The sequence below is a fragment of the Hemiscyllium ocellatum genome, chromosome 43, assembly GCF_020745735.1.
Source record: "Hemiscyllium ocellatum isolate sHemOce1 chromosome 43, sHemOce1.pat.X.cur, whole genome shotgun sequence".
Taxonomy (NCBI): domain Eukaryota; kingdom Metazoa; phylum Chordata; class Chondrichthyes; order Orectolobiformes; family Hemiscylliidae; genus Hemiscyllium; species Hemiscyllium ocellatum.
Window position 1 is genome coordinate 13,320,132 of NC_083443.1, and position 22,967 is coordinate 13,343,098.

The 22,967-nt window shown below is 43.6% G+C and overlaps 1 protein-coding gene across 1 annotated transcript in view; it reads left to right on the forward strand.

The window, feature by feature from the left end:
- The window catches only part of si:dkey-228d14.5 (uncharacterized protein LOC796266 homolog), a 58,796-nt gene that overhangs the window by 787 nt on the left and 35,042 nt on the right, over positions 1 to 22,967 (forward strand). The gene's annotated exons all lie outside the window — the stretch shown is intronic.

A 22,967-nucleotide genomic window follows, 5' to 3' on the forward strand; every position in this document is an offset into this window, starting at 1 on the left:
TAAAGACAGAGACCATTGCTGACTGTATATGGTTAATCCTTTCTATCTCTCACACCAATCTAACATTAGTGGGAATGTCAAATGCTTTCTAAGGCTCATTCTTTTGCTGATTCAGGGTTGCAATGGGTTAACATTGGCTCCTACACATGGCATTGATCCCAGAATAGTGTTGTGCAGCAAAGCCTTGATTGTAGCCAGTGTCTCTGGGTCAGGGAATCCCACACATCGATCTGTGTGCTCTGAGGGGGGGGGGGGGGGGGGGGGGGTGGTGAGGGAAAGAGGCAAGCCATCCTATTCAATTCGAAGCATCTGACTCTTTCTGCCTGCTTTCTTACGGAAAAGAAACTCCCACTTGGTTCTGAGTTTGCTGTCCCATGTCGCTTTGTGTTGTCACTATTCGAGGCTAGCTTTGGAAACTTGGCTCCGGTCGGTTAGAAAGTGCCGCGAGTTGGAATGAGGAAATTGTTCACTTGCTTGGTTCATTTGGAGGGTCTGTATCGACAGGATCTCTGCTGGTTGTACAGTCAGGTTTTGCTGTGTTGGTGTACAATGATCTTAGCTAATGGCTTCCAGTGTGCCTCATAGTTTAGAGCTAGAATCATCACAGAGGGAGGACATTTGGCCCATCGTGCTTGCAATGATTCTATCACCCCAGTGCCAACCTCCTGCCTTTTCCCCATATCCTTGCATCCCTGCACACCTCACTGTCTTCCATCTTTCAAAGACTGCATGCAGTAAGATCATTGCAGCAAACTGTGCTCCATCTCTGGGAGCCCTACATTTAACTGGTTTAGATTTATAGACATGATGCTTGAATGTTATTGGCAAAGATAAAGCTATAACTTGATAAAGTGAACCTCCCAAAGCCACAACCAGTACCAGCTAGAAGGACAAGGGCAGCAGACACACAGGAACACCAACCCTTGCAAGGGTCCCTCCAAACTATCCTGACTTGGAAATCTCTCAGTGTAACTGGGTTCAAATGGTAGAATTCTCTCTCTCTGCACCACACCGACTGCAGCAGTTCAAGAAGGCAGCTCAATACCACCTTCTCCAGAGCGACTAGGGACGGGCAATAAATACTGGGCCGACCAACGGCACCCTCACCCACGAGAGAATGAAAAAACAAGTTTAATGAATCACTTCAGATCTTGTGAGCAATGACCCTTTGATGTAATCCCTGCCACTTGGAATGTACTGAAGCAAAAAATAATCCATTTAGTTGCTTGATCTGGGTTGACACTCACAGATACTGTCAGTCTCTTTTCTTCACCCAGGCCTCAGAGTAGGTTCAGTCACAGGGAACCTGAAGGCTATGTGTTGGAATATAAGCCTGTGCCAAGTTAACTGATTATCACTATGGTAATAGGAAGGATGTTATGGTTGAGTTCAGTACCCAATGGTTGTGGTCGGTAAAGCTAGGCAGGTGGCTCAGTGGTTAACACTGCTGCCTCACAGTGCCAGGGACCTGGGTTCAATTCCAGCCTCGGGCGACTGTCTGTGTGGAGTTTGCATATTCTCCCTGTGTCTGCGTGGGTTTCCTCCCACAGTCCAAAGATGTGCAGGTTAGGGTGGATTGGTCATGCTAAATTGCCCATACTGTGTAGGCTAGGTGCATTAGTCAGGGGAAATGTAGGGGAATGGGTCTGGATGGGTTACTCTCCGGAGGATTGGTGTGGACTTGTTGGGCCGAAGGGCCTGTTTTCCACACTGAAGGGATTCTATGCGAAGTCCTCTTCCTGAATATAGTGAGGATGGAGAAAGAATTGGAGTCGGCTGAGGGAGGAAGTCTCAGCTGGTAGTGTACACACATAAGTGTCTGAATGTCACTCCTTTAGATTTGAATGTAGTGCAGGAGAAAGGGTGCTGCTCTGTTGAAGTGCTGTCTTTCAGACACTGAACTGAATCCTGCCTGTGCTTGCAAATGAATACCAATGATCCCAATGACACTGTTGGAGAAGAGCTGGAAAGTTATCTCTGGTTTCCTGGTCAATCTTTGTCCCTCTAAACTGAAACTAGATTATCTGATCATTGGCTAAAAGAGCACACCCTGGCAGCTGCATTCCTGACATCACTGTAGTGACTTCAAATAAAGCAATGATTTGGCCTTAAGATGCTTTAGGTGGCTTAAGGTTGGCAGAAGGTGCTGTATGAATGCAGGTCTTTTAAAGGATGAAGGCAGAGTTTGGCTACAATGTGCCCATAAGTTGGAAAACCCATCGACACTGATGAAGAAATGAGGTAGAGGAGGCACCTGTCACCACAGATCTGTACCCCAACATAAGCCAGTGTCATCAGAAAGGGAGGCAGAAAACTACTGGGGAAGAGACTGTGGAAGGCTGCGTGATGATGAAATCAGATGTACCTCAGAAATATTCTAAAAATAAACTGGACTGAACTTATAGAGGCCAATCACAGTGAGCTGCACTTCAGTGGAGGGGAGATAGATTCAAAATGCTTGCTTTGGGTTGGTACATTTGGATCTATTGGTGATTGTACAGTGACAGGGAAGATGAGGCCTGCGGAAACAGGATGTGCACATATTGTCATGGTAACCATGTCAGGGGGACAATAGGTCAGGGACTGTACTCCTGAGAACAAAGCAAAATTGATAGCAGTGTACAAACCTTTACGTTCAGAAGCATTAAAAGGGTCAACAATTCGATCAGAGTCACAGACTTTCTGCGGCTCATTTAATGCAGCGGTGTCATATTGTTAACATAAATTCAAAGTTTGTGAGAAGATTTGTGGCTCGGGTGCTCGTTGTTGTGTTCTGTTCGCCGAGCTGGGAATTTTTGTTGCAGACGTTTCGTCCCCTGTCTAGGTGACATCCTCAGTGCTTGGGAGCCTCCTGTGAAGCGCTTCTGTGATCTTTCCTTCGGCATTTGTAGTGGTTTGAATCTGCCGCTTCCGGTTGTCAGTTCCAGCTGTCCGTTGCAGTGGTCGGTATATTGGGTCCAGGTCGATGTGCTTAATCTGTGGATAAGTGCCATGCCTCTAGGAATTCCCTGGCTGTTCTACAGAGAACAGCCAGGGAATTCCTAGAGGTATGGCACTCATCCACAGATTCAATCAATAAGCACATCGACCTGGACCCAATATACCGGCCACTGCAACGGACAGCTGGAACTGACATCCAGAAGCGGCAGATTCAAACCACTACAAATACCGAAGGAAAGATCACAAAAGCGCTTCACAGGAGGCTCCCAAGCACTGAGGATGTCACCTAGACAGGGGACGAAACGTCTGCAACACAAAGTACCTGTTAACATAAACCTTAAGGCAAAGAAACCGGAAAAAAAGTGGCAATTTTTTTCCGCTCAGCAAGTTGTAACAGTGAGGATATAAACAAACTGGAAAATATAAAGCATCATCTTCCAATCTGTGCTTGGATCATCTAACAACAAGGGTAAAAAATGAGGTCTGCAGATGCTGGAGATCGCAGCTGAAAATGTGTTGCTGGTTAAAGCACAGCAGGTTAGGCAGCATCCAAGGAACAGGAAATTCGACGTTTCGGGCATAAGCCCTTCATCAGGAATTCATAAGCCATTCCTAATGAAGGGCTTATGCCCAAAACATCGAATTTCCTGTTCCTTGGATGCTGCCTAACCTGCTGTGCTTTAACCAGCAACACATTTTCATCTAACAACAACCCAAGGCAGCGAAATGGAGCAGAGATGGAGACTATATTTGAGTGGCGACCTACGTATTGGGATCAGGAATGCGTTGACTTAAGGGATTGGAAGCAAATTCAATAACAACTTTCAGAAAGGGAATTGGATAAATATTTAAAGAGAAAAAGTTTTCATGGTGATGGAGAAAGAGCAAGGGAGTGCGACTAATTGGATTGCTCTTTCTAACCGCTGGCAAGTTGATCATGACATGAATGATATCCTTCTGCGTTGTGTCATTCCACATTATTGAAGGATGTAGCTGCTATTGCTGACATGGTTAGATAATAAAGGCAATGAAAGTGTGACAGCTGTAATCTCTCTCTCTCTCTCTCTCTCTTTCTTGCCTGTGATACGTCAGCAAACCTGCTGAGTCACGGGGAAACAGTAGACTGGCTAGCATGCCCTATGAGATTCTGCAAAGAATCTATAAACAGGCCTGACTAAACCTGAATCTCAACATTTCAGTGGATGCATAATTCAAACATATCTATAGATTTAAAGTATAATACAATAAATTAGCAACAGTGCTGAGAGGAGTCACTAATGGCCCACCCCATAGAATCCCAAATAACATGTTACAGCACTGGTCTTGTGTTCAAGCTGTCTTTTGGGACCAAAGTCATTCTATCATTTTCCACTTTCATATAAGGATGATTTTGATACCACTTTCACATTTATTAGACTTTGGTGGGTTTCGAGCCCAAGCCACTAGAGACCAGTGGCATAACCACTATGCCACTCTCTCCCACTGCCACCTTGAGGGGTTCGTCATCAGTTTAAGCAAACACCAGCCTGCAAGCAGCGTGTAAGTATTTTTCCACTCTGTATTTAATCCTGTGGCCTCGACTCCTCCTCACTCCTGGCTCCTTTTTGTGCTGCTTGAAGGCCTTGCCTAGGTCTCAGACTCTGGAATTCCCTCCCTCACATAAGAGGCTTTTTAAAACCAACTCCTCAGCAAAGCTGATCGTCACTTTTCCCCTCTCTTCCTGCCCCTTTTCCCCACTTTATCCCAAAGTAATCCGCCTGGAATGGACAATGATGTTGGGGTGTTGGTGGGCTCGGGGACCATCGTGGAGACACATCCCCTTCCCTCGATATCGAGCAGAGCACAAGAAAGGAAGAAGATGAACTCTGTTTTTACTTATGTTTAAGGCTTATATCTTAATTTCAGTCTGAGACCTTCAAATCTTCACTAAGTCAAAATGCGGAGCGCACTGACGTGGTATATTTTTCCCTGTATTTGTTTGTCAATTACAAGTGACAATAAATCATTCAATTCAGTTCAAAATATCTGGACCAGGATCGAACCCTCGGTGTTCTGACTCTGACACGAGAGTCTAGAGTCCTACAGCATAGGAACAGACCCCCGGTTCAACTTGTTCATGCTGACCAGGTTTCCTAAACTGAACTTGACCAATTTGCCAAATGTTACCCAAACAGAGCCCATTCATTGTGGGGGTACACATTGATTGACATTTCACAGCTGCCTCAGGGGCACAGTGGAGTCAAAGGTCTGACTGTGTGGGGACATAAGGCTCAGTTTGGGTTGCAGTGCTCTTGTACATTACTTTATTTCTGGTCTTTGGATCGAACCATATAAGTCAGTGAGTAACACCGGAGTAAATATTGACAGGAGATCTGAGAGTTGACACAATAAGAAATCTTGTGGCAGTTTGAACTGTATTTCCTGCTGTGGGAGATGTATAGGCCATTAAAAAACACTGTTCTAAAATTTGTTTTTTTTTATGAAACAACTACCTTGTTTTTGTCGAGGCCCGAGTTGAAATGACTGTAATGATAATCTTGTTTACATTCTAAGCCGCTGCTTTTGTTCTTGCACCTTCTTGATGCCGATGTTTATTTCTGTGAATCCCTCTCTAATCAGAACGCAGTGACTTGGTTTGTGAAAAGTGTCAGTGTGGTGACTGTTTGTGTTATGAAAACATCAGCCTGGTATCTGCTGCATAAGGACAAGTTCACAACTGGGTTGTCCAATTCTTTGCCCTGGCACTTCATAACAGGTTTCTATTTGATCTCTTTATACATGCAAGTGAGGCCTGTTGATGGCTCAAACTGAGTAGGCCTCAGCTTGGCTCTATCACGTTAACAACCTAAAGCCTGCGCTGAGGGGGCAGTAACCCAACTCTCGAGGATTGCCTTGGAAACATCCAACAGGGAACTAGACAGTTCACTGAAAAAGATATTTAAAATAAAAGGATTGTGCAGGGTTACAAGGTGGGGGGTGGGGGGAGAATGGCACTGAGAGAGAGCCTGCACTGATGTGATTGGCTGAATCGCTTCTTTCTACACCATACCAACAATGAGGCTTCAAATATGAAACAGCAGGCCCTTGCTGAGGGGCGATAATCATTGAGGTAATAAACAAAATGTGTTTTCTCGTTTTTTTTGAATACTTTAGTTTACAAGTTTTAAAAGTATTAGGCATGGGGGAAAGGCAATTGAACTGATGATTAATATAATCCATACTGTTAATGAAAAGTCAACTCACAGAGAGACAAGGTGGATGTGTTTGGCACCCAATGGCGGAAGAGTATGGGCATGGGGTATTTGGAGGCTGGTGGTCATGTGATGTTACCCCCAGAGTTAATCAAGAGTCATTTATGACACAGAAGAAGGTAATTTGGCGTATTGATGCCTTGAGGAGCAATCCAGTCCCACACCCTCACTCGATTTCTATTATCCTGCAGCTTTTCTTTCCCTCAAGTGCTCATTCTTTCAAAATCATTGATCGTCTCCTCTTCCAGCACCCTCGTAGCTATCTGAAGGAGCAGCGCTCCGAAAGTTAGTACTTCCAAATAAACCTGTTGGACTATAACCTAGTGTTGTGTGATTTTTATCTTTGTCCACCCTAGTCCAACACCAGCACCTCGGCCCTCATAGGCAATGAGTTCCAGACCATTCCTTCGCACTGCTTTAAAAAGTTATTCCTCACACCATCCCCCATTGCTTGGCATCTCTTGCCAACACTTTCATTCAATCTGTGACCTTTAGTCACGCTGGGAGCAGCTTATCTATGTCTACCTTAAGACCATCATAATCACAGGGATCTCCATTAAAACTCCTCTCAACTTCCTTCACTCTGAGGAATATAACCCCCAGCTTCTCTAACCTAACCCTGCAGCTAAAATCTCTCATCCCTGGCACTATTGTGGTACATCTCCTCAGCGCCATCTCAAAGACTTTTTCCTCCATCCTAAAAGATGGAGATCACAAGTGGATGCAAGATTGGCTGGATCAAGACCTTTATAAAGATTGGCCACCTGAATCCACCGCAGTTACACTACCTGGGGCTCAGTGGTTGGCATGGTGGCTCACAGTGCCAGGTTTGATTCCCGTCTTGGGCGACTTCCTGTGTGGAATTTGCATATTCTGTCCGTGTTTGTGTGCGTTTCCTCCGGGTGCTCTAGTTTCCTCCCACAGTCCAAAGATGTGCAGGTCAGGTGAATTGGTCATGCTAAATTGCCCTTTGTGTTAGGTGCATTAGTGAGGGGTGAAAAGAGGGTAGGGGAATGGGTCTGGGTGGGTTACTCTTCATAGGGCCGGTGTGGACTTGTTGGGCTGAAGGGCCTGTTTCCATACTGTAGGGAATCTAATCTAATCATGACCTGGTGCGTTGTCATCAGTTTTAGCTAAATTCTGAACTGCCTCTTATCTGAAGGAGAGCTGCTTCACTCCATTAACATGAGTCACCTTACTCAGTTTAATTATTTGTTACCAATTAATTTGCAACAACAGCCATCATCAGAAGTGGTCACACCCAAATCCTCCGCCCCCTCCCTGGCACAACCTGTGGCAAATGTAACAAAGTTAATTAGAACTTGTCAGTGCTTGTATTGTGGGATATTTGGACAATGGGGAGAGCTAAGGTGTTGAAGTAATGTGGTTGCCAGGAAGGAGACAGCCATCTTGGGTGTATTCATTAAAGTGCTGTCCAGAATTTGCTGGGAATTTGGAAACAGCGTTTGGATTTGTCTGATGACTCGGACTTTTAAAAGAAAAGCTAATAACTAATGCATATTTATGAGAAAAGAAAGAAGAGAGAAGGAGAGATAGAAAGACAACAAATGAGTAAAAAGCTCACACGAGTGAAGAAAGCAGAGAGTGACCAGCAGTGATAAAGAACAAAAATAGAGGGACGGAGAAAGAGAGAGAAGGAGAAAGAGAGAGAGAAATAAAATCCAGGAGATTGCAAGATTAAGCAAAAGAGAGGGTCAGGGAGAGAGAAATAAAAATGTAGTGAGTTGAGAGTTTGAAAAAAAAATAGATTCTCCATCCAGTAGGAAGGTGGGTGGATGTTGACAAAATATAGTGTGGAATTTTCTTGAGGCACGAGGGTTCTCACTTGACGATGGGTAGCTCAGACCAATCAGGCAGTGACAAGGTCACCAGAGTGGGGACCTTCCCTTGGCGGTAAGACTGGCCTAGGAGGGAAGGAGGGAGGGAAAAGGAGAGGGTCAGTGAGAGCTCTAGACAATCAAAGAATGGCAGCTCTTGCATTCAGTAGCACCAAGAGAGAGGTTGTGGCTGCTTCTGGAAGCAGAACTCAGAGATTCAGGATCATGAGGACCCCAGATAACAGAAAATGATGTGGTTAAAATCACACAACACCAGGTTATAATCTAACAGGTTTATTTGGAGGCACTGCTTCATCTGCTAGTGCCTCCAAACAAACTTGTTTGACTATAACCTGGTGTTGTGTCATTTTTAACTTTGTCCACCCCAGTCCAACACCAGCACCTCCAAATCATGAAAATGATCTGGTCAGGCCAAGAATCCATTTTGTTTTTATTAATACTTGGAATACAGGCAACGTTGGCTGGGCCAGCATTTCATGCCCACCGAAGAATCAACCACATGGCTGTGGGTCTGGAGTTACGTGTAGACCAGACCAGGTAAGGAGAGAAGAGTTCTTTCCCTAAAGGATATTAGTGAAACAGATGGCATTTTAAAAAAAATCAACAATACTTACCATTCGACTAACTTTTTACTGACTCTAACATTCACCATTTTCCATGGTGAGATTTGAACCCATGCCCTCAGGAGTTAACCTGGGGCTGTAGGTTACCAGCCATGTGACCTTGCCATTGTGCCATCATCTCCTTTAATGAATTGCAGTGGGAGGAGCATCAGAAGCCAGGGCAGGGATATGGCACACTGTGGGCACACCTCTATCTGTTGTCCAATGACCAGGCAGTGATTGACGGTCCGCCTTCTCCAGGGGTGAGAAGCTGCTCATTACCTGTCACGTACATACTAGGGGAAACATGCCAATCTGGGGATATAGGCTGAAACTGGCAACAGGGAGGGCCATCGTGCTGAGACTTAATTCTATTGGTGGGAGGTGGGAGGTGGGAGGTTGGGTAGGGAAGACCACAGGGATTGAGGACATTACCATCCTACCAAATTAGAAGTCTATCCTGCCTCTGAGTTCACCACCACAGAAAATACTGAGAAGGGAGTGAGAAATAAAATCAGTGGGAGGAAGGTGGGGTAAGAAAGCTGTAAAGATGGTCAGATTTACCTTCTTGGAGGGAGATAGGTAGACTCTCTCAAAGTGTAAATTTTCACTGGAGCTCGCATTTCCTGGGTGTTTTCTTTTGCTGTTTGATTTGAAGTACTTCCTTGTGCTTTCACTGATCACTGTTGACTGATGAAGACATCCAAACTAGAAACAAGAGTAGGCCACTTGGCCCCTCAAGCTTGCTCTACTATCCAATGAGATTGGTCTGATCCACATTCCCACCAACCTTATCACCTTCTTTGCCAAGAATCTATCCCTCAAGAATCTTTGAAACCTTTGCATCCACAGTCTTTTGACGAAGATAGTCCAAAACGACACCCACCTTCTATGAGGAAAAAGTTCTCATCTCTGTTCATTATTTTTAAACTAGACAGGCAGAAGGCTGGAAGATCACAGCAAGCCAGGCAGCATCAGGAGGTGGAAAAGTCAATGTTTCGAGTGTAACCCTTCTTCAAGAGTCATAGAATCGTAGAGATGTACAGCTTGGAAACAAACCCTTCAGTCCAACTTGTCCACACTGACCAGATATCCCAACCCAATCTAGCCCCACCTGCCAGCACCCGGCCCATATCCCTCCAAACCCTTCCTATTCATATACCCATCCAAATTCCTCTTAAATGTTGCAATTGTACCAGCCTCCACCATATCCTCTGGCAGCTCATTGCGTACATGTACCACCCTCTGAGTGAAAAAATTGCCCCTTAGGTCTCTTTTATATCTTTCCCCCCTCACCCTAAACCTATGCCCTCTAGTTCTGGACTCCCCGACCCTAGGGAAAAGACTTTGCCTATTTATCCTATCCATTCCCCTCATAATTTTGTAAACCTCAGCTTCCGATGCTCCAGGGAAAACAGCCTGTTCAGCCTCTCCCTATAACTCAAATCCTCCAACCCTGGCAACATCCTTGTAAATCTTTTCTGAACCCTTTCAAGTTTCACAATCTTTTTGATAGGAAGGAGACCAGAATTGCATGCAATATTCCAACAATGGCCTAACCTGTACAGCTGCAACATGAACTCCCAACTCCTGTATTCAATACTCTGATCAATAAAGGAAAGCATACCAAATGCCTGCACTCCAAGGTCTCTTTGTTCAGCAACACTCCCTAGGACCTTACCATTAAGTGTGTAAGTCCTGCTAAGATTTACTTTCCCAAAATTCAGCACCTCGCATTTATCTGAATTAAACTCCATCTGTAACTTCCCAGCCCATTGGCCCATCTAATCCAGATTCTGTTGTAATCTGAGATAACCCTCTTTGCTGTCCACTACACCTCCAATTTTGGTGTCATCTGCAAACTTGCTAACTGTATTTCTTATGCTCGCATCCAAATCATTTATGTAAATGACAAAAAGTAGAGGACCCAGCACCGATCCTTGTGGCACTCCACTGGTCACAGGCCTCCAGTCTGAAAAACAACCCTCCACCACCACCCTCTGTCTTCTACCTTTGAGCCAGTTCTGTATCCAAATGGCTAGTTCTCCTTGTATTCCATGAGATCTAACCTTGCTAATCAGTCTCCCATGGGGAACCTTGTTGAACGCCTTACTGAAGTCCATATAGATCACATCTACTGCTCTGCCCTCATCAATTCTCTTTGTTACTTCCTCAAAAAACTCAATCAAGTTTGTAAGACATGATTTCCCATGCACAAAGCCATGTTCTCTATCCCGAATCAGTCCTTGCCTTTCCAAATACATGTACATCCTGTCCCTCAGAATTCTCTCCAACAACTTGCCCACCACTCATGTCAGGCTCACTGGTTTATAGTTCCCTGACTTGTCCTTACCACCCTTCTTAAACAGTGGCACCACGTTAGCCAACCTCCAGTCTTTCGGCACCTCACCTGTGACTATTGTTGATACAAATATCTCAGCAAGAGGCCCAGCAATCACTTCTCTAGCTTCCCACAGAGTTCTAGGGTACATCTGATCAGGCCCTGGGGATTTATTCACTTTTCTGTGTTTCAAGACATCCAGCACTTCCCCCTCTGTAATATGGACATTTTGTAAGATGTCACCATCTATTTCCCTACAGTCTATATCTTCCATTTTTAAATACTTTTTTTTAAACATCAACTCCGAATTCTAGATTTCCCAATCAGCAGAATCATCCGTTCCAAATCTACTCTACCAAGATACCTTAGGATTTCATATGTTTCAATAAAATCACCTCTTACCCTTCTACACAGGAGTCAATATAAGTCTAACCTGCTGAACCTTTCCTCATAAGATAACTTGCCCATTCCAGGTCTTCATCTTGTAAACCTTTTCTGAACTGCTTCCGATGTATTTAAATCCTTCCTTAAATAAGATGACCAATACTGTGCGCAGTACTCTAGATGTGTTCACACCAATGGCCTGTATAAATGAAACATAACTTCCCTAATGTGGAATAAAGTTCTTCTCATATTGAATAATAACATTCTATTAGTTTTCTTAAATACTTGCTGCCCCTGCATACTACTCTTTGAGACTTATGCACTAGGACACACCCTCTGCATCTCAGCACTCTGTAGTCTCTCTCCTTTAAGATAGTATGCTCTTTTCTTAAATTGGTTCTGCCAAAATGCACAGTTTCACATTTTCCAACGTCATTTGCTAGATCTTTTCCCATTCCCTTTACCTATCTCTACCACTTTGTAACTTCCTTATGTCGTCTTCACAACTTGTTTTCTTCCCTATCATTGTGTCATCAGCTAACTTAACAACCACTTCTTTGGTTCCACCACCAAAGACATTTATAAAATCTATAAAAAAGATGGCGTCCCAGCATTAAACCCTATGGCACACTACTCATTGTGAGTTGCCAATCAGAAATTGATCCATATGTGACTACTCTCTGTTTGCTACGGGCTAGCCACAGGAATACATTGCTTCTTTTTATTTCCTGCAATAGCCTGTGATGTGGCATCTTATCAAATCCCTTCTGGAAATCCAATACAGTACATCCATCAGCTCAGCATCATATGTTACATCCAGAAATAAATAAATATAATATAAACATACAGCCTTTTCACAAAACTGTGTGCTGTGTTATCCTTGACTTTTCCTTAGTCCCCAGTTATAGGTCTAACAGCAGGTTAATAACCTTTCCCATTTCAGATGTTAAGCTAACTGGCGTGTAATATCCTGCTTTCGGTCTTCTTCCTTTTTTGAATTAAACAGATAAATTCACTGGATTCAGCTTTGACAAAGGGTCAGTTAGACTCGAAACGTCAGCTCTTTTCTCTTTTTACAGATGCTGCTAGACCTGCTGAGAGTTTCCAGCGTTTTCTCTTTTGGTTTCAGATAAATTCACTGATTGCCCTTCTTATAGAACATTCCCCAATTCTAGGGAATTTTAAAGAATCAAACCAATACAACAACTATCACATTAGCCTCTTTTTAGATCCTATGAACTTTAGAATGAAGTACATCAGAACTCAGTCATTTGTCAACCTGTAGCTCCAACAATTTGCTTAGTTCCGCTTCTCTGGTGATTGTAACTTCCTTGAGTTTCTCCCTTCCATTTCCTGGTTTGTAGCTATTTTTGAAATGTTCCTTGTATTGTCCACAGTGAAGACCGATGCCAAACACATATTCAATTCATCTGCTCCTCCTTATGTCTGTATTAAACCGAAAGAAGTGCAAATGCTGGAAATCAGAAACAGAAACAGAAGTTGCTGGAAAGGTTCGGCAGGTCTGGCAGTATATGTGAAGAGAAATCAGAGTTAACATTTCAGGTTCAGTGACCGTTCCTCAGAACAGCTGAACCTGCTGAGCTTTCTATTTTGTGTTTTTTTTGTTGTTTTCCATTGTGATTCCACAAGCTCACTTTCTGTAAGACCAGTGTTCACTTTACTAACCCCATTCTTTCTTAAAAGTTTATAGAAACTCTTACTATCCATGTTTATATTTCTAGCTGTCTTTCTCTCGTATTTGAATTTTCCCCTCCTTATTAATACTTTAGTTAATCGGTGTTTTTTTTTGTGTGCTATCCAATCTTCTGACTTGCTGCTCAACTTTGCAGAATGGTTCACCTTTCCTTTAATTTTGATATTATTTCTGTAATAACTCAGGAAATCCAACTGGAAAGGAACATTGTTTCTTGTTGACACCAAAATAGAGCCACTACACCCATAGGCTAGCACCAGCCTGGGATAGACAGTTCTGCAGACCCATCTCCGAGTCTGTTTTCTAAAGGGCTTAGGTGATGAGTTCCAGTCTGGTGCTCATTACCACATGAACTCATAGTCAACCAGCTTCACGAGGAAATTAATTGTTGTTTCCCATGGACCTTGTAGGGGTTCTAACAATCTTTAACCTTTCTCTGTTACCCATGATATTAGCTCCTCCTTTAGAATATTTTCTTTCTCATTGGAATGTATCTCTTTTGTATATTCTGAAGAATCCCTTTAAATATCTGTCACTGTATCATTGTTGACTAATCCTGTAAGCTAATTCATTCACTTATTTTAGCTAGCTCTACTTTCAAGCCTTCATAATTGTTTTTATTTAAGTTTAAAATATTAGCATTGCATCTTGTCCCTCATCTCTCAAACAATGTCAAATTCAATCATATTGTGATCCAGCCACAGAATAATAACACCGCAAGTTCTGGGCCCCATAAAAAGCAACAATTGAAAAGAAAAAAATAATTATTGGGATGTAGCTGTCACTGGTTGTCCAGCGTTTACTGTCCATCGCTAATTGCCTTTGAAATGGTGGTGGTGAGCAGCCTTTTTAAACTGCTGCTGTCCCTACTTGGTAGTGCATACTGTTAGGCCTTGTAGATGGTGGACGGACTTCAGGAGTCAGGAGGTGAGTTATTTGCCATCTGGAGTTCCAGAATTTTGACCCAATGTGAGTGAAGGAACACAGATATATTTCCAAGTCAGGGTGATGTGTGGCTTGGAGGAGGCCTTGCAGGTAATAGCGTTTCTATGCGTCTGCTGCCCTTGTCCTTGTTCTTGTCCATGGTAGTGGCTGTGGTTTTGAAACGTGCCTTGAATTCCTACAGTACATTTTGTGGATGGTTCACACTTATTACAGAGCATCAGTGGTGGACAGAGTGAGTGTTGGTGGATGTAGTGCCAATCAAGTGATCTGGTTTGTTCTGGATGGTGTCAAACTTCTCGAATGCTGTTAGAGTTGCATCCATTGAGGCAAGTAGGGAGTATTCCATCATAGTCTTCACTTGTGCCTTTTAGACGGTAGATGGACATCAGGAGTCAGGAGGTGAGTTATTTGCTACAAGATTCCCCTGACTACTGTTATAGCCATGTTATTTGTATGGCTAGTCCATTTCAGTTTCTGGGAGAAAGCGAAGACGGCAGATACTGGAGATCAGAGTTAAGAGTGTGGTGCTGGAAAAGCACAGCAGGTCAAGCAGCATTTGAGGAGCAGGAGAATCGGTGTTTCAGGCAAGAGCCCTTCATCAGTTTCTGGTCAAAGGTAACCCCCGAAGTCTTTCAGTGATGACAATGCGATTGCATGTCAAAGGGCGGGGATGACTAGACTCTCTCTCTTTTTGGAGATTTTCATCCTCTGACACTTGAGTGATGTAAATATTACTTGCCAGTTGTCAGCCCAAATCTGAATATTGTCCAAGTCTTGCTGCATTTAGACATGGACTGGTTCAGTATCTGAAGAGTCCCAAATTTTGCTGAACATTGTCCAATCATCAGTGAACATCCCCAATTTTGACCTAATGATGGAAGGAAGACAATCGATGAAGCATCTAACAATTGTTGGGCCCAGGACATTATCCTGAAGAACTGAGATGACTGACCTCCAACAATGACAGCCATCTTCCTCTGAAATAAAAAATGATTCCAACCAGTGGAGAGTTTGTCCACTGATGCCCATTGATTCCAGTTTTGCTAGAGCCGCTTGAGGCCACACTCAGTCAAATGTTTCCAGTTTTGTCAGGGCTTCTTGATACATACTCGGTCAAATGTGGCCTTGATGTCAAGGACTGTCACTCTCACCTCACCTCTGGAATTCAGCTCTTTTATCCATGTTTGAGTCAAGGCTGTAATGAGGTCAGGAGCTGAGTGATCCTGGTGAAACCCAAACTGGGCATCACTGAGCAGGTTGTTACTGACCAGGTGCTGCTTGATAGCGCTGTTGATGACCCCTTCCATCACTTTACTGATGATGGAGAGTAGACATGGAGCGGTAATTAGCTGAATTGAATTTGTTCTGTTTTGTGTTGTGTATGGGACATATCTGGACAATATTCCACATTGTCGAGTAGATCCCAGTGCTGAATCACTACTAGAACATCTTGTCTAGCAGAGTGGCAAGCTCTGAAGCACAAGTCTTCAGTACTATTGCCGGAATGTTGTCAAGGCCCATAGCCCTTGCATTATCCAGCACCTTCAGCCATTTCTTGAGGTTATATGGAGTGAATCAAACTGGCTAAAGACTGGTATCTGTGATGTTAGTGATCAATGGAGGGAGCTGCAATAGCTCCCCTACTTGGCAATTCTAGATAAAAATTGTTGCAAATGTGCTGGGCTCCTCATTATTGGCGATGGCGTTTTATGGAGCCTCCAGTCAGTTCTTCAGTCATTCATGAATGTGACAGGACTGCTGAGCTTAGATCTGATCGGTTGGTTGTGAAATCACTTAGCTCTGTCTATCACTTGCTGTTTATGCCATTTGGCATGTAAGTAGTCCTGTTTGTTAGCTTCACCAGGTTGACACCTCATTTCCAGGTATGCCTGCTGCTGCTCCTGGTATGTCCTCCTGCACCCTTCATTAAACTAGAGTTGACCCCTTGGTTTGATGGTATTTGTGGAATGGGGGATATGCCAGGCCATGATGTTGCAGATTGTTTGAGTACACACAATGTAAGGTATTTTCAATATGAAAGTGGGGCTTCCACAAGGACTGTGCGGTGGTCATTCTTACTGATACTGTCATGGATAGAGACATTTACAGGTGAGGATGAGGTCAGGTATGTTTTTCCCTCTTATCGGTTCCCTCACCAACTGCCACAAGTGAGCAGCTGTGTCCTTTTGTGGACCTGACCAGCTCCGGACATTGAAGCCCCAGCCAGAGTACATTCTGCACTCTTGGCACCCTCAGAGCTGTAGCAACTCATCAGCCGAGGGGTGGTGTATAATAATTGCCAGGAAGTGTACTTAGTCATAGAGTCATAGAGGTGTACAGCATGGAAACAGATCCTTCGGTCCAACCCGTCCATGCCAACCAGATATCCCAACCCAATCTAGTTCCACCTGCCAGTGCCTGGCCCATATCCCTCCAAACCCTTCCTATTCATATTCACATACAAATGCCTCTTAAATGTTGCAATTGTACCAGCCTCCACAACATTCTCTGGCAGCTCATTCCATATATGTACCACCCTCTGCGTGAAAAGGTTGTCCCTTAGGTCTCTTTTATATCTTTCCCCTCTCACCCTAAACCTATGCCCTCAAGTTCTGGACTCCCCAACCCCAGGGAAAAGACTTTTTTATTTATCCTAACCATGCCCCGCATAATTTTGTAAACCTCTATAAGTCACCCCATAGCCTCCAACGTTCCAGGGAAAACAGCCCCAGCCTGTTCAGCCTCTTCCAGTAGCTCACATTCTCCAACCCTGGCAACATCTTTGTAAATCTTTTCTGAACCCTTTCAAGTTTCACAACATCTTTCCAATAGGAAGGAGACCAGAATTGCATGCAATATTCCAACAGTGTCTAACCAATGTCCTGTACAGCCGCAACATGGCCTCCCAACTCCTGTACTCGATACTCTGACCAGTAAAGGAAAGCATACCAAACGCCTTCTTTACTATCCTATCTACCTGTGACTCCACTTTCAAGGAGCTATGAACCTTCACTCCAAGGTCTCTTTGTTCAGCAACACTGCCTAGAATCTTACCATTAAGTGTATAAGTCCTGCTAAGATTTGCTTTCCCAAAATGCAGCACCTCGCATTTATCTGAATTAAACTCCAACTGCCACTTCTCAGCCCATTGGCCCATCTGGTCCAGATCCTGTTGTAACCTGAAGTAACCCTCTTCCTTGTCCACTACACCTTCAATTTTGGTGTCATCTGCAAACTTACTAACTGTACCTCTTATGCTGGCATCCAAATCATGTATGTAAATGACAAAAAGTAGAGGGCCCAGCACCAATCCTTGTGGCACTCCACTGGTCACAGCCCTCCAGTCTGAAAAACAACCCTCCACCGCCACCCTCTGTCTTCTACCTTTGAGCCAGTTCTATATCCATAGGGCTAGTTCTCCCTGTACTTGCCCTGTTTGAATTAATGCCATGAGACATCTGGGGGATATCTTCCTCCAGAATAAATATCAATGTTCTGCCACCTCTGCTGGATTTGTCCTGCTGGTGGAACAGGACATACTGCAGGATGGTGGTTGTATTGTCAGGAAGGTATGATTCTGTGGAGTATGATTATATCAGGCTATTGCTTGACGAATCTGTATGGTATTTCTCCCAGTGATGGCACTGGCCCTAGATGTTGATATGGAGGATTGACAGTATGAGGTTGTTGATGTTGTGTCTGGTGCCTAGAGCGATGTTAGATGCTAGAAAAAGTATCTGTATCACCAAATTACTGGACCACTGCGAATGCCACTACACCATCACCTCTCAGCTTGTTGGAGATGATCATTTGCTGGCACTTGAGATGGTTCGAATGTTTCTTACCACTTGGCTGTCCAAGCCTGACGGTATCCAAATTGTTTTGCATTTGGACATGAGCTGCAACAGTATCTGGGTAGTTACAACTGGTATTGGTCATTCAACTTATTTTACTATAGCACCCTTAACATCCCAATAATTTGGGAGAGAATTTACAGTCCCACAAAGCATTGATCTGTCCAGTTTCATTCCCTTTCATAAAACACTTTAGGAATTAGATTGGGCCTAGTGGCTTGTTCGGTCAAATTGCAGTGAGTCTGGAGTCACATTTAGACCAGAGTGAGTCAAGACAGCAGATTTCCTTCCTCATCAGTGAACCAGACAATCAGCTGTAATTCCAGAAAATTTATCTGTATCACCATACTACTGGTCCACCGAGAATCCCATTATACCATCACTCTTGGCTTGTTGGTGATGGTGTAGTGGGGACTTGAGCTGGTTCGAATGTTTCTTGCCACTTGACTGCCCAAGCCTGATGGTACCCAAATTGTACTGCAATTGGGCATGAGCTGCAACAGTATCTGGGTAGTTACAACTGGTATTGGTCACTCAACTTATTTTACTAGAGCACCTTGACAATCCCAATAACTTGGAAGGGAATTTACAGTCCCACGAAGCATTGATTATTCAGTAAATGTACAAAGAGTTATAAATGTGTATCAAGGATAGAATAAGCATTAGTTCAAAAAGAGAACTAAACATGCATTCAATTCGGAATGAAAGACTTGCAAGTTGTGCTGTATCAAAGTGAATAAGGGAGCTTTGTGTGTTGCTTTACTCACTGTCTGTTTTAATAAGGAAGTTCATGGTCAATGCATCAATGGCTAGAACAAGATATATTTGCAGTGCATTAATGACTGAATGATCCCACAGCTAGTTAAACATTAGAGAGAACAGCAGCTTGAATAGATGGCCAAAGGCAAGCAGGAAGTTGCGACATTTTATATCATGAGATAATAATGCACAAGAAAGGTCATCCAGACCATATCAACTCATCCACCCTGCACAGCTCCCTTGGCAGGATCTGACAGTCTCCAGTTCATTCCTCCTGCTATCTCCAGGACAAACAACAATTACTTGCATTTAGACAGTGACTATAAACGATAATCCCAGATGTTTCACAGGATCATTATCAGAGGGAAAAAAAGAGACACTTAACTGTTTTCAGTTAGGATCAAAGGATATTTAAAAACAGTTCTGTAGATATTTAACAGTTGCTGAAACTTTCTGTTGTAACTCAATAACAAGGAAAGCAAAGACTTCTTCCCCCACAAACTTTAAACCTTAGGAAGTGTACTTATTTGTAGGAAGGCACGGTGAGATTCCACAAACAGCAGTGACAGTAACTGGTTTGAAGTGATTAATGTTAAACAAGACAACATTACGGAAACGTTCAGCACTCCCTGGGCAGGTAGATAGGGCTGCAGTTTAACAATCTATCTGAACGACAGCACCTTGTGGGATGTAGGCACAGAGTTGTGGCTTTAAGATTCTCTGCTCTAAGCCAAATACAAATTGTGCCCTGGTGGTGTAGTGGTAATGAGATAGCGTTAGTATTCCTCACAGTGATGTACGGATCACTAGCAAGGCCAATATTTGTCTCCTTTCCCAAATTAACTTTGGATAAATAGCTTGGGTCACCATTCCAGAGGGAGGATAGGCCAACCACATTGCTGTGGGGTCACAGCCTCCTACTGACACACAACACAAGAAGACCCGGTCTCGAACCTGCGCCACTCTTCGATCAGATTTGTAGCTAATCTGTTTGTGTCCCAAATTCCCCGTTCCTATCATCCCCGGTAATCTCTGATTGCCGTTCCTAATAAGAATCTGCTGACCTCCATCTTAAAAATATTCAATGACCCAGCTTTCACTGCCTTGTGAGGAGAGTGATCCCCTAATTTTCAAATGTGCCCTTTATTCTGGATTAACCCCAAAGGAGCAACATCTTTGCTGTATCCAGACCATTCAGGATTTTGTACGCTTCAATCAACTCCAGTGGAAACAAGCCTAGCCTGCCCAAACTGTCCTCGTAAGACATTGCATATATCAATCTAGTAAATCTCTTTTGAACTACCCCAATGCATTTACATCCTACCTTAAATCCTGACCGAACTGCACACTGTATTCGAAATGACCCTGACTTAGGGTCAACTCTGAAAATGTTCACCTCTGAACAAAGTTCCTTTCTGGAACAAGTATCCCAGGTAAGATTGCTCCTCGCTGAGGTATCTTAGCATCTCAGATTCCAACCCATCAGTTCTAAGCTGAAGTTCCTGAAGCAGCAGACACATTTATTACAGAGGTAGTTGCTGTGGATCAGGCAGGTTTCCACCATTCCCCACATACTTCAGCTACCACGCATTGCCTCCCTGCCATCGCTAATTTATTTTGTTTAATTTATTAAGCTTTCAAGCTTCAAACTGTCACTCATTGGTTATTTGTAGCTTTATTGAATAGCTTAACTAGTTGAGCACTAAATTCAGTACAGCATTTCAATCTCCCTGGTTTGAATGTGCCCCAGCTTTGAGAAAATGGTAAAACTCAGCAACGTGCTTACCTCAATAATGTCTCTGGATCTTAGCTTTCAGGGCCTAGTGTGGGTCAGTGTGAACAGATGAGGCAGGATGGATCATGGTGTTCTGCTGTATATTAACAATCAAGATCTTGGTGCGTAGGAAATCTTTATCAAGTTTTACAAAGTTAGAAAACTTGGAATCATTGTGATCAGTGAGGAGGACAGTGTAAGACATAGACAGCCTAGTGGGGTGAGTGGATAATGGCAGATGGGGTCCAGATGGCAGAGAATTTTGAGATGATGCTTTTTGGTAGGAAGAACATGGATGGTCAATGCAAAATAGACAATAAACATGTTAAGGGATTATAGGATCAAAAGGATCTGTGTATATGTGCACAGATCATTGAAGAACTGACGGAGACAGCAGTTGATAAAGCACTTAATATCCTGAACTTTATTAACAGGGGCACAGAGCACAAGAGCTGAACTTGTATATGACTCATATTAGAGCTCAGCTGAAGCATTGTGCACAGTTCCACATGCCACTTTACAGGAAGGATGTGAATGCCTTGGAGAGACAGTGCCGACAGATTTACAAGAATGGTTCCAGAGATGAGAACCTCCAGTTATAAAGATGATTGGAGAAGAAGGCTAAGAGGAAATCTGTTTGAAATTTTCAAAATTGTAAGAGGACCAGTTGGAGTCAATGGGAGAGCCTGTTCCTGTACATAATGAGATCAAGAATGTGAAGGGCAGACTTGAAGTAATTTTCAAACAAAAAGGTGAGAAAAAGATCTTTTCAAATAGTGAATAGTTTGAGTCCATAATTGACTGCCTGAAAGTATGGTGGAGGCAGGTTCAATTGAAGCATTCGAAAAGGCATCAAGGTTATAGAGGATGAGAGGTTAGAATTGACATTGAATCAGAGAATGGATGAGAGTTTTCACAGCAGCTGATCTGAGGTAGGGATGGAAACAAGTCAGGGTTATGGAAAGTGGACATCTGTTGTCATGGTGATGGAGAGGGTGTGATGTTAGAATCCACATTGATACAGCACCTTTCATGATTCAACACACTCTGCACTAAAGTAAATATCTTTGAAGTGTAGTCAGTGTAGTGGCAAAATGACAGAAAATTTGCATGGTGCAAAATCCTACTGACCACGATGGAATGAATAATGAATAAACTACCTTTTGTGAATTTGATTAAGTGAAAGATATTGGGCAGGACTCTATGATGACTCCTGATCATCTTTAAATTATGTGCAAGAAATCATCGTATCCCACTGAGAGAACAGGCAGAACCTGAATTTAACAAACATCTGAAAACCACACCTCCGAACATGCAGCACTCCCTCAGTGTATCTGCAGGCTCTCAGCTGAGCCCATAGGGACTTAGGTCCTGGAGTTGGGCTGGGCTGGGATCTACAATCCTCTGACTCAGAGGAATAAAATGCGACTGTAAACCAAAGCTAACATCAGAACCTATTCACCTCTCTGTGTAAAGAAGAACTCAGTGCGAAATTTGTCTTTTACTAGGTTATTTTACAGCCTCCTTGCCCATCCGGGAGAATTTATTAGGAAGCATTTTTCAAGTTTAGCTTCTGTATTTTGTTAACCATCTGTAAGATCATTCTCACAAATCTTCATTCTTGGCCCTAAAGCTTGACTCTCATACTCTCCTTGTGAAGTAATCATTAAGAATGACAGTGTGGTCACTGAACTAGTAAACAAATACTCCTGGGATCGCAGGTTCAAGTCCCACCTGGGCAGCTGATGGAGTTTAAATTCAGTTCCTAAATCTGGATGTTAGTATTGTTACTGGTGACCATGATAACTCTCACTGGCTGACATGGAAACCCATCTGGCTCACTAATACCCTTTGAAGAGGGATACGTGCCATCCTTCTCCCATCCAGTCTACAATTTAATCCATGCAGGCAACAAGATGGCTGACTCTTAACTGCTCTCTGAAGTGTATGAGCAAGCAACTCAGGTCAGATGCATTGGGGCAGAATTGTTAACTTTATCACCATGGATATCCAATCCCTTTATACCTCCACCCACCATGACCAGGGCCTCCAAGCCCTCCGTTTTTTCCTCTCCAGACATCCCCAACAGTACCCTTCCACCGACACTCTCATTCGTTTGGCCGAACTGGTCCTCACCCTTAACAATTTCTCCTTCGAATTCTCCCACTTCCTCCAGACCAAAGGGGTAGCCATGGGCACACGTATGGGCCCCAGCTATGCCTGTCTCTTTGTTGGCTACGTAGAACAGTTGATCTTCCGTAATTACACCGGCATCACTCCCCAGCTCTTCCTCCGCTACATTGATGACTGCATTGGCGCCACCTTGTGCTCCCGCGAGGAGGTTGAGCAATTCATCAACTTCACCAACACGTTCCACCCTGACCTTAAATTTACCTGGATCATCTCTGACACCTCCCTCCCCTTCCTGGACCTCTCCATCTCCATTAATGACGACCGACTTGACACTGACATTTTTTACAAACCCACCGACTCCCACAGCTACCTGGAATACACCTCTTCCCACCCTACCTCTTGCAAAAATGC